Source organism: Hippoglossus hippoglossus, chromosome 9 (assembly GCF_009819705.1).
Source record: "Hippoglossus hippoglossus isolate fHipHip1 chromosome 9, fHipHip1.pri, whole genome shotgun sequence".
Classification (NCBI taxonomy): Eukaryota; Metazoa; Chordata; class Actinopteri; order Pleuronectiformes; family Pleuronectidae; genus Hippoglossus; species Hippoglossus hippoglossus.
In genome coordinates this window covers 15,998,050-16,011,375 of record NC_047159.1, presented here as the reverse complement: position 1 = coordinate 16,011,375, position 13,326 = coordinate 15,998,050, and the positions used below count along the sequence as shown (strand labels likewise).

General features: G+C 42.0%; 1 protein-coding gene across 1 annotated transcript in view; it reads left to right on the top strand.

Moving 5' to 3' along the window:
- Positions 1–13,326, top strand: part of LOC117767706 — a 302,206-nt gene that overhangs the window by 116,083 nt on the left and 172,797 nt on the right. The gene's annotated exons all lie outside the window — the stretch shown is intronic.

Here is a 13,326-nt window from a genome sequence, read left to right as displayed (position 1 = left end):
TATCTCCGAGACCTGGCTTCAATTCTGAAGGGAGGACATTAATCCTTTTAATACAACACTTTGTAGAGTCGTTTTTTCCTGTGTTGCTAATGTGTCTATTATTAACCCCATTAAAAGTGTAATACAATTTTAGTTGAGTGCTAAAAGTGGATCATTTGTTGCTCCATTCTGTTCGAATTAATTCTCAATTTATGATTTAAATGATTAAACTATAGGAGTCACCGCACTAAATGAGATTCTTAAATGACCAGGCATACATTTACACACATTAATACAAACATTTATGAGCACGTATTCACAGGGACATGTTGAAGTGTACACACACACTCGTGAGGCTACTGTGTGTTGCGTTTGCTCTTCTGAATCCCGTAATGTCCCCAGTTTGATCCCTAGCTCCATTCTGTCATAAGGGAACTGAAATATCCATCTCCAATCAGGCCTTAATGAATAGCCTGATGAGTGTCGAGCAGAACTGAATTACCAGATAGATTTGAAGTGTGTGACAGTGTGTGTGTGTGTGTGTGTGTGTGTGTGTGTGTGTGTGTGTGTGTGTGTGTGTGTGTGTGTGTGTGTGTGTGTGTGTGTGTGTGTGTGTGTGTGTGTGTGTGTGCATGTGTGTGGTTGGATTGGGGAGGGGGGTAGTTAGAGGGTCAGTAGAACAGGACACATGTAGAAATTAATTCTCTCTGAGTTCAAAAAAGAAATTGGCTAATTCTGTCACATGGAATCGTCTTATCTATTGGTATGAGTTCTCGTTTATTGGGGTCAAACTGCGGAGGGATGCACGGGGGATGGAAAAGAGAGGTGGGGGAGAGCAAGTCGGACTGATGGAGGGTAAGGTCTGCAAACTGGAGAGAAAGTGAGAGAAAGAAGAGGAGCGAGAACAGGAGAAATTATGGAAAGATGGAGCAAAAAAAAAAAAAAGAGACGCGCACGCGAGTCAGTGGTATGAGAGACAGCTTGCCTGGGCCGGAGCATATTGAGGGCAGCAGGTGGAAGAGTGGCACAGTTAATTAAAACGCCTGTCTTAATGTCTCAGCCCGTCACTCCAGGGAGAGTGAGGGAGAAGGAGGGAGAGAGAGGTTTGCCAGGCTGGAGCTCGGCTGCACCCAGCCAGCCATCAAGGCAGCAAACCAAGCATCCAGCCAACCCACCAGGCCACATGTCAGACAAGCCCTGACACTTTGCCCTTCAACCCCCTTCATCCTCTGCAGCAGACGCACACACACACACACACACACACACATGTGCAAACCCCACCCACAATTTCCTTTTTCTTATCCACACACCCATGCACCTATCCAAACGGCCACCCTCTCTAATCTGATTCAGACCTTAAATAAAAAAAGAGACGCCCTCCTCTTAAAAAAAAAAGCAAAAACCCACTTCTGATGTTACTGTTTTGCTCAGCAGCATCTGTATCATGCCTCGAGACTTCCAGCCTTGCAGCGTAATCTGTCTGCTTTTAATAATTCATGGAAAGCACAGGCTGTGCACTATGTACCGAATGCTGAGGGTAATGGGGTGTTGTGATATTTCTATCATGGCCTGTCTGCAGCGCTGAGCGAATCAGACCAGCAGAGATCTGATAAGCAGTCTGTTCAGTGTCGTACTGTAACATCACTGGCTGTCACCACGGCCTTAGGTGGACATTACCAAATCCATTCTGCTCCGTGAACCACAATTTAGCACATCGCGGCATGTTGTCGACAAAGTTACACCAATTTTTTAGATTTATGGTATTTCACAATCCAAGCATAGATTAGCCCCCAAACAACATTTGGTAATCCAGAAAATCCACTGTTGTGCTGAAAAATACTCTGTTTATGGTGTGAATCACAATCTATTTTAGCAGACTTGAATGGAAATGTATTTAAAGAGAGAAAAGAGGAGTGTGAGCGTGCATCCATCTGCGAGGTGGGTCTAGAGTTGCACGTCGTTGTTGTTTGACTAATGTTTTATCAGGCTTTGCTGTATCACGGCGGATTGCTTTGTCAATAACCAGCCCCGGTGCCTCGGTGAGCAAGAATCTGAGATTGTCAGGCTGAGTGACAGGTTGGAGATGGCAGATAATTCAAAGAAATTGGAAGTGTGAAATCTTTAAGGGCCACTTCTTAACACAGCAAATGCCAGGGTATCTTTCCATCAGCTGCTGCTCTCACAAGCCACCGCATTGTTAATGGTGGCCTGTCTGTCCATCAAGACCGCTTCAGGAGGGATTTAGACCTGTTTGGCGCCTTATCTCCTCGACTGCCTCCCCACTAACCTGACCACAGCGCCGGCCGTGAGTGCTGCGTGTGCTCCATGTGGCCAGCAATAGTCATAAATTTACCTCCAGACCAATATATATGTTTTTTTTTCCTGTTCATTTGCTTATGTATAGATATTGATTTATTCGATTATCTGTCCGACAGTGTATTGGTGTATATTCATTGTTACATAACCAGGAGGCAAAAGTAATGGCTCTGGTAGCACTTGTTAATTTAGCTGTCAACACAAGTGATTACTGATACCCTGGATTGTTGCATCAAGAGCTCTGTTGTTGTGAGTGTGTCCTTGTGAGTCTGCCTCTTTGTTTGTGGATTAACACGGGAATGCCAGTGTCTGCTTTTGGGTTTGTGCAAAAACATTAGTTTGAGCCAGGAACTCAAAATGTCAGTAAATTATTAAATATGTGTTTTGGTAATTTGGTGATGGATTTAGAAAAAAAAACAACATTAAAACTTTACGAAATTAAAGTATTTAGAAAAAATGTGCTCGACTTGAGTCCGTTCAAACTGCCCAATAAAGTTTTTCCTAAAAGTGTGAAGAAGGAGCAATGGAATTTATGTCTTCTATGAATATACATTTCATTACTAAATTGAGATCTGGGGCATTTGAAAACCCCAAATTAACCTAAATGTAATTTGAAATATAACTTAATTATTAGTTTGATAATGAGGTTTATGATTAAGAAGTTAATAAAAGTAACAAAAAAGTCATTTTGTGCTAGAAAGTAAAACTGAGAATTCACACAGGAGTTAAAAAAGTGTGTGTGTGTGTGTGTGTGTGTGTGTGTGTGTGTGTGTGTGTGTGTGTGTGTGTGTGTGTGTGTGTGTCTACGATTATATGTGCACTCCAATGTTCATTCATCTCACCAAACTGCCACTGCTTCAGTGAAAGCTTAGTGTTACGGGTTTGGATAGCGACTTACTGACCGAACTCTTTCTCTATTTCTCTCGGCCACATACTAACTTTTCACGCTCACTCACACTCACTCTCTGAAAACAGTTAAGTATAAGTTGAGGTGTACTGTGTAGGAGAAAGGCAGGAGTGTAGGAGAAAGGTGGAAGAGGACAGAGGGTAGAAAAGTTCCCTCCACATCTGCTAATCCAAAAAGAGCTTGGATTCTGTCCTCTGTTTGTATGTACAGAGAAATAATGAGAGAAAATAGACAGAGAAGCGAGGGAGGACTACACAGAAGGACCCAGTGAGAGGAAAAGAAATAAACAAAGAGGAAAAGAAAGAAATATGTCCCCTATTTTCCCCTTGTAATGGTCTCAATTCCCTGCCAGAGCTCCCTGTCACAGGGAGGTAGTTCCCAGGCCGACACATCTCAAGCTGTTCAAACATCCATTAGGATGTTTTGTTTCATACTCACTACAAATACAGCAAGACGAGAGAGAAACTGGCAAATGATGAGAGGGAAATTGAGGAAGAAAGAAAAGAGACAGACAGACTGAAGAGGAGAGCGAGAGGAGCAAGAGGGGAGTGGGTTTATGAGAACAGCAGAGAGAGGAGGAAATTTATCAAGAAACTCGTGTGATATTTAATGATCCTTGTATGTGGAGAGGGAAGACCACACCAGCTCGTTCTCCTCCGCCAAATACCGATCCCCTAACTTAATTTCCTGCTCAATTGCTGTTCTATAGTGCATAGTACAGTGATACAGCCTGGTAATATAGAAAACAGATTGCCTGTGCGGCGGAGTGGATAAGGCTGAGGCTTGTGCTGCTGGAGACCTGCAGTCTCCAGGGGGGTCTTGTCGGTGGGTTTCACAAAACCAACAAAGCCCATCTTTCCCTGCGACTGGCAGCAGCTGGCAGGTAGATCTTCAAGCGCTGGAGGTGGGGAAGTGGATCTGTGGGTGTGGTGTGTGTGTGAGTGTGTGAGTGAGTTTGCTCCTCTGCAGTTTGTGTGTGCGGTGCAGCGAGTCTATTCTTTGTAGTGGAGAGTTTCTCAGTCTTCCGTCTTGTGTTTGCTCATGTGCTATGACTCCAATCCACTCAAATGTAGGCCCGCGTGGACAGCAGCCATCAATCAGTGCACAGAGCAGTGTGCAACTACACCTACAGTGTGTTTTTCCAAACACACACACACACACACACACACACACACACACACACACACACACACACACACACACACACACACACACACACACACACACACACACACAAACACACTCACTTGACCAGTGTTATTCAAATTCCTTTCTCATTTCTTTCTTCACCTTATTCCACAAAGACGAGCTCCATTTTTGACATCCCAAATTTTATTTTCATGAGTCGCCATCCAGTAGCACGCACAAACAATTTTTACTGCTGATTGGCAGATTGAAATTTCATCGATTTCATTAAAGTTGTCAGCTCTTATTCTGTAGTTTAAAGAAAAACTACTGGTGATGTGATGGGGTAGGGGTCAGGAAAAGAACCCATAAAATGTTGCTGCGGATCCGAAATAAGAGGCGGCTTGAACTTTGTTTCACTTTCTTTGTAGCGTGTCCACAGAATTCATTCAATCTATGGCGGTAGCAGTGCTGCATGCGCAACAGATTCCGAGTGACACGTACGCAAAGCGAAAAGTTCTTGCACGAGAGAGAGAGAGAACTGTATTGCATGCTACGAGCGGGAATGTGCACAATGCAGCTGTAACTGAGGTCTGTCTGTCTGCGTGGACGGTAACAACTTTATGGACAATACCGCATGTGCTAAACACAGCAGAAAATGCAGAGATTTGTTAAGCTATAAGATTATCATGAAAAGTGAGAAAAACTTTTTGGTTCATCATGAAACTCTGGCAGGACATATCAGAACATAGTGGGCCACCGCAGTAAATAATACATAGCCTTGGCAGAGTTATACAATGTCAGAGCTAGATTTTATTGCATTGACAGAGTTTAGAACAAATGCAGGTTAAAATAAAATTTGTTGTGTGACAGAACTGATTGAAGAAGATCAGAAAATTATTACATTACATTTCTTTAGTTGATGCTTTTATCCAAAGGGACTTACAATAAGTGCACAATAAGTACAATAAGTGCATTATTATTAAGTTACTTTTTTAAGCACAAGTATCGTATGTATTATAATATTTGCTGGTTAAATCCATATAGTATGGATTACCCCCTAACACAAAGATGTTTAACATGTTGATTCCTTTGTTAAACACAAAATAAGCTCACATATCCTTGTGTATTGAATTACGACCGTTATTGATTGTGAATAATTGGCTGGAGTCATTGAAATGCTGCGTTTTCCAGCTTGAACCCACGAAGCCTCGGTGTGTTCTCGTGATGCTGTTCCCCTGTCTGGCTCAAAGTAGGCCAGTCTTCTCATGTCTACCTGGAGAACTGATGCTACTCGTATCCCAGTTCTTTTAAAGTTGTTATTTCATGCAGGAAGTGTCACTAACCTAGTTGCCACTGGGTTCTGCGCTAATGTTAGCAGTGTGAACCTCCTCTGACCTCTCAAAGTGACAGGGTTTTGTTGCATAACAACCTAGTGTAATGAACTTCCTCCCAGGAGATGTCATTAAGGACGGGAATGTTTGTCTTCCGCTTGCACCAAAATGAATATTCAGCTATTATAGCTGCACAGCATTCAGATCTGATATGAATATTGGGTTTCAGCTTGTACGGAAGAGAGACAGAAACCCGTTCCAGATGAGTTTTATTTACTGTCTCTGCGTCTGTCTGATCCGCCACTGGTACTTCTTTATTCTAACTGGGGTTTTGCAGGGTGAAGACAGTTAAGGTCATTCCAGTCTCTCTCCTGTAGTTTATCTGGTGTATATCATTCAAGACTCCTCCTCGTCTTTCACTCAGATGTACATATTTGTTTTAACTGATGTCCTGTTGTAGGCCACTAAAGGTCTGTAATAACACTACTTCGGTTTCTGCAACGCGACCACGCCAAGAACCACAGAGACGTGGACGGGATAGAGTTGTCAGAGGGTTTTCCATCATGCACGGGGATCACATCCCAGCAAAGGTTCTCCTTGATAAATGAACCCAATTGGTCGGCTTATCAGCTGGATCAACACTGTTCGCCTCTCGTGGCTTGACTCCTTTTTCCCATGCAGGAGGCCCTGTAGAGGGGGAGTGCACTATGGGTGAGCGTGTGTGATATGGGAAGAAGAGAGAGAGAGACAAAGAAAGTTAAGGGGGAAAAAGTGAAAAATGTCCCAATGATTATTTGAATTCTCGTGTTTATTGAAAATGACTCCGATCCAAGGGCGATCCTTTACGTTTTAAAAAATATTCACGGCAAGCGGAAGAGAGAGCAGCTCTCTGTACTTGGGTGGGGGTTGAGTTGGGTGGGGTGGGGGGGGGCACCTTGATTACCTATTCCCTTCTGCGGATTCTCATCATCCTAATAGTAAATATAACGAGAGGAAGTAATGATTTCTGCTCCGAATTATGGGGATGTTTACACTGCTTGTCGACTAAGCAATATATTTCAGATCAAAGATAAAGTGAACGAAAGAAAAATAGAAGTTGCATTAGTGCAACACTGGGAAAGAGGAAATGGTGAGTCCCAGTAGACTGATGTATCTTGTAAAGCAATCCCTCCTTCTCCTCCTCCTCCTCCCTTCTTGCTGCACCGAAGGAGTCACTGCCAAGATGGCTGCTCGAGCTCCAGGCCTGCAGGGCTTGACCCCGCGCACATTGCCAGACACCATTTCTCTAAATCCGACCTCAAAATGAATCTTCAGACCCTGGCATAATTCCTCATCCTCTCTTCCTGTCCTCCTCACAACATCGCTCCTTGTCTCTGCGCTTCGCTTTTATTTTTCCCCATCGCGGGCCGCAGGACGGATGGCGTGGGGCGCCTCAGCCTTCAAATTCCTGCGAGTTAAAGATGGTATAAGACTCACGGAGCTGGGCGTCTGGGGCTCCTCCCTGTAGGTTTGTAATGCTGGCAGCCATGGACGCCTCCTTTTTCAGAGTCGTCGCGAGTTGTCCTCCCCTGAGTCTGGAACTCTCAACCACAGCGGCATGAATCCCTGGCAGATTGTGTGCACAAATAGAGCCATTAACATAGAAGGTCACTTTTAATTGCGGAGCTCACAGTAAGTGTTTTCATGTACTGCTGACCTCATACAGAACTCCCCTGTAAATGAAACGACACACCATCACATCATTTTTTTATATAATGGAAAACTCTGATGAAATCTGGGCGAATGGGAGAACGCTAGAATTTTGTCAACTGCACTTGACAAAATGGAAAATGATACATTATGTTTTCAATGAGATTGGCACATATCGCACAAATGTAAAGCCATATTTTACTAAGCTGAAGCAGTTTATTGTTTGCATATCTTAAAGCCAAATGTGGGATCAGCTGTATCCAAGTTTAATTGCTTGTGTTGAATATATAGCTTATGAGTTTAGAAAGTCATTTCACTTGACAAGTCCCCATAATAACCGCTGATTTATTGTCTTAGAAAAGTGAAATAATAGGTTTTCTGTCGTAGGCCAATCACTGAGGGCTTTTATTGGATTTTTCCACTCCTCTAATAACTTTGCATTATTTTGATTTCACAGTATATGCTACGGAGTTGTTCTCATGGTCTTCATTTTCCATCATTGACGGGGCAAACAAAAAATATTTCCCACCGCTGGTTGTCACATTATACCGACAGATCCCTGGTTCTGGGCAGGCCGGCCCGGTGTTAACTACTGGTGCTTGGACCTTCTCTCTCCATGCCTCGCAGTCTGTGTTGGTTATATTCTCATCCTGTTTTTCTTTCTTATTCAAAATACGTTTTTCAGTTTTTTCTCCTTCAGTTTTGTACAAGCGCTCATGAGTAGAATTGTCAAATTAAAATCTGAACTCCAACCACTAGAGTTTGCGCTTATTCTTTATTTTTGATGAATTTTCCTTTCTCTGAGCATCCCCCCCGCCCCCCCTCTCCCCCTCCCTTCTTTCTAGAACCACCCACTAAGTCTAAGGTCACTCACTAGCCAAGACGAAGGCTGTTGAGCAGGGCTGCAGCAAACTTGGCAAAGTCCCGGTCAGACTCCCCGCTGCTCCGTGGGACATACCAGCTCCTTTGCCAAGTCAAATAACACATTTGGTGAATTGAAAGTAAGATTTAAGTGGGGCAGTACAATGCGGCCAACCCTCTCATCTCTGCTCCTTCTCTTTGTGTGCTAGAGTGTGAAAACTGCTCTTGTTCTCAAGGACTTAATCTTTTTTTTTTCTTTTCGTGCTGATTATTTGGAAACAGGTCAGTTGCGTGTGGAGGCTAGAACTCCACGCACCAGTTTGATATTTTTTTTTTCTCATAACTCCAGATTCACTGCTTCACCGAGTTAATTTTTTCTCACCTCTCAGTCTGTTCCTCTACCTCCCCTCCTCCTTTTTTTTAACCAGCACTCTTTTCTCTTCTCTGTGTGAATAAGAACATTTCTCAGAGAATTCAGTGGCTAAGTTCAGGCCCTTGAAGTGATTGGCTTTGATTCAAGACCCTGTTTTCGTCTCTTTGAGAAGAAGGAAAAAACCGATGAAAAGGAGCAGGAGTATTGTGCTCTTTTCACCTCACTGTTTTTTTTCTTTAACATACAAATATAAAACATGCAGGCTTATGTTTGCTGTACTTGCTCTCTTTTATGCATCGTGATAAAAAAAAAAAAACATAAGAGAAAAATCTTGCCACTAGTCTTATTGAATTCTGTTAGATTAGATGTATCCATCACAAAAGTACATACTTGAAATATATATAACTCCATGAATATCACACTCTTTTTATCAAAGAAACATTTGGAAAAAAAAAATTGAATGATGTCTTCCCTCCAAATAAAGTTTAGCATTCATTTTATTCATAGATTTGGGTGGTTGCTTTGTTTTTAGAGGAACCACAAACAGAAGTGTGAAAATTTGAATTGGACTCATCGAGGCGGAAAACTTCGTCTCAGTGTCTTTCTGCCTCTGCGCTCTGACATGTCCGTTACTTCAGAAAACAAGGCACACTTCTTTTCTTCATATAATGATATAAACATCCTGAAAAGACAAAATGTAGACCCACGACTAACACAAATACAATAATTAAACTCACTGGTTTGAGGCTGTTGATTGTTGACAGCAAAAATGTATGAGAACTGAAACTATACAGTATGCTATCAGAGAATTACATTTTTGTATTTTACATTTTTAAGTTCATTTAAGCCTGTAAATCTGTCACTGTGCTCCAGTGCTTCCTATCTGAGGTTTGCAGTCCCTGATATGAGAAGCAGCAGATTTAGCTGCATGTTGCTTGAGGATACACAGAGAACACCTTTTCTGCAAAGACATCCCTGTTGTTAATATGGTTTGTGATAGATTTTAATTAACTTTGGAAGAGAACAGAGGATTTGCTTGTAATTAAACTCTACATAATTGTACCATCACAGACTTGTTTCTACTTTTCTGTGCATTCAGCATTTTCTTGTTACTCTGCATTTGTTCCCCAGTGTCTGTGAGTTAAAGATGGATTCATGAATATAAACTACTGACACCGACACTCTACACTGTCTGTGAGACCTGTTAAATGGTTGTGGTTTGGTTACACGCTGCTAACTATGAGTGGACAAGACTAGTTTGTAAACACATCATTTACCTGTCATCATTCATTCTCCAGTTTCTGTTTTATTCCAAATCTTTTAGCTATAAAGGATTCTATCTTTGTGAGAATCACTCAAGCCGGGTCAAAGGTCATCTTACTGTGCATTATTTTTGTATGTTTTTTTTTTTAAAGTTTAACTTTACAAGGGCGCAGAGTGTATGAATTATTTGTTGTTGAGAAATGCTATCATTGTATGGCGATAGTACAGTAGCCGCTTGCTAGTGTGGTCAGGCAGAGCTAATTTGGGCCATAGGCCAGACGAGTATTGTAACACATCAGCTGCTGCTACACTGAGGTCAAACTCAACTTAGCTGGAAGTGATTGCCGGGTAAGCTGTGTGTTACTGGGTATGTGGAGCAGGACCTGGACATGTGGACCTGGACCTGGACATATAACAGAAGAAACCACGTTCTTCTGTTATATATAAAAAGTATCAAAATGAAAACCGGGTATCCACACTATCTCAAATGCCATTTTTGTATGTTTGTTCTGTTTAGAGGATGGGATGAGCACTAATGTTACAACATGAGAGTTGGGAGGGTTGCATTAGATGGGTCATTTAATAACTTTATTTTAAGAGCATTTTTCAAAATAAGAGCACAGCAAAACTAAAACAATCACAAATAGTAATACAGTATTTATTTGAAAAGAACTCCAAAAGACATAAAACTATTTTAAATAAATGTTTTAAAGTAAAATTCAATAAAATAGAATTAAATTCCAGGTAAAGTCAGGGATGGCTCTCCGATAAAAGTATGTTTTAACAAGGGATGTAAAAGAGATCACTGACTCAGCTGACCTGATTGTTCCTGAGTTTTAAGGCCCTCACAGCAAACGCTCTTTCCCCTTTTTTAATCCAGTATTTGGAACACACAGACGACCTCTGCCCGAGGATCTCAATGTACTCAATGTGTCTCTGATCTAGCTGCGAGAAAGGCTTTAAAAGTAATCAGTAAAATCTTTAAATCAATTTTAAAACATACAGGGAGCCAGTGTAAAGACGCTTTGAAACTTTTCACAGAGAGGCAGGAGATCAGTACAGTTGAGGGTGCAGTGAGAAGTTAAAATGTACGTATAGAATGAGGAGAACAAAGATGGAGAGAAAGAGCAGAGTGTCAGGACAGAGAGGGTTTGTGGAAAGGAGGTAAGGGATTTAGGGATCGGGAGGGCAGGCAGAATCAGCAGGCAGTACTCAGAGTCCAGCTGGTCCCCGGCTTCCAGGGTCTACTTCAAGGACCACTCTCTCTCTCTCTCTCTCTCTCTCTCTCTCTCGCTCTAACACACACACACACACACACACACACACACACACACACACACACACACACACACACACACACACACACACACACACACACACACACCTACTACACTCACCCACCATTGCTCATTGTCTGCTTCCAATCTCTCTGTATCCTCACTCCCCACATCATCTCCACCCACCTTCCCCTTCTTTACTTTTGCTGTATCTGTCATTTTCACCCCCTCTCCATTTTTGATCCACGGGCTGATAATGATGAATTTCCCTCAGCTGTACAGGAGTTGGCAGAAAAAGTTTGCTCAGCAAAGTTTTGAAAGTAAAGCGAAGAGAGTGCAGCTTATGATATTAGTGCAAGTTCAACACGATGCTTCGGGAGACAAAGCCATTTTTCCTCATTTAACTTCCCCTGGATGTATTTTGCTAAATAAGCTTTTTAAGGTAATATACTGTTGTTGTTTTTTTTCTTAACTTCTTGGTCATTTTTTTCATCTCTCTGCATTTTCAGATAATCCACAGGCCACTTTACTTCGCTTGGCTTTGTGGCCATGATTTTTAGCTGAGGTTCTTTTAATTGAAAGGTCACTCACTAAGTCAGCAAAAACTAAAAATGATAGAAACGTAGAGTCAAGTTCATTGGTTAAAGTAAAATAGAACATAAATACTGTCACGCTGATCAGGATTCTTCATATTCCTTTATTCAGATGCTTCTGATTGATTGGCTCATTTCAAAATATCTGAAACTAACAGAAACTGTCAGTCTACTGCAACGATGGTATGTGTTGTCATAGGCTTCCTGTAGTAGTTCTGTTGTAACCATCTATCATTCATAGTTACTTTCACTCCCTGACACAAATCTTCATTTTCATGTTCACATACTGGGTCAGATAATCAATTATGAGCCATCTGCAAAACAAGATTTGTTTTTGTATGCTTCCTCTCCAGTGACAACCATGACTGGAGGCATTATGTTGGCGAGTTGTCTTTCCCTAGTTAAACAATTGAAAACAAAAGTCACTGCGTCAGGCGCATGCTGTTTACCTAATTTCTCAATAAAATATTAGTGTTTGTTGGGAGTAACATGCATTAAAACAGAGTCCTATCCCCCATTCCCTTTAAAAATCAGGGGTGATAGCACCTTGGTGGATTGCTGTTATGATGGTGGATTAAGAGTGAACGTCTCTCCACAGAGTGAGTGTGTTTGTGTTTGTGCAGTGCTTTTGTAACAAGCCAAGTGTATGTGTGTTGTGCTAAGCAGGTGTGTCGTAGTGTCGCGATACTTTGCACTTTTTGTCCCTAAAAAGTGCAATAGTTATCTAAAAGGGCAATGATATGTCTGACCACACTACATTTGAACACAATATAAAGCATGGGCACTTAGATGGGGGAAAGGACATTGGCTATTTAAATAATGAGATGGAAAATAACAACGGAAACAGGAAAAGACACTTGTTTCGGGATTACCAGCTCTTTGCACCGGCTGGAAGTTAGCGCTCCATAAGTCAGAAACAGAAAGGACAATTCTGATTATATTTCCTGCTACTTGAGTGGTTGGCGGAGGCATACAACCATGCGGCGGTAATGCTAGTCTGTAGTTGTGAAAAATACCCCCTCTAGTGGTGACTACCTTGCAGTCTCTCCCCACCTGACCTCTGCCTCTTTTCTTAAACTGTAAGGCTGTGACTGTAACTGTGGCGTGAGTGCAGCTGTTACGTGTTATTGTTGCTGTTGCTAATGTGTTTACGATGGTTTTTAGCTACTCTGAATTTGCATTGTGTGGCTAGCTGCAGGTTGTAAAACAAAAGCAGCGTACATTGTTAACTTATGCTACGTGTTAGTTCGCAGCATCACTGTCCAACTAATGTACGATCCTGAGAATCTACACTATTGGCCCCGATTGTACATTATTTAGCCATACAGGACATTTAGCATGGTAGCAAAGGTAGCCATCAATTATGATATTTTACACATATTTCATTGGCTGCTAAAGAGCAGTGTTGCCCTGCTAATGGACATAAATGGACACTGGCAGATTGCATTGGCTGTTGACCAGTTTGTCGTACATGTCACAACCTAAATGCAAAATTTGAGCTGAGAAGTGAAGTTAGTATTTCTTCATATGTCTTCCTCCCAACCTCGCTCCCTCTCTGTAGGATTATGTGCAGGTTACGGAGCTAGCACAGTGTGGATTAGCCGGGCCG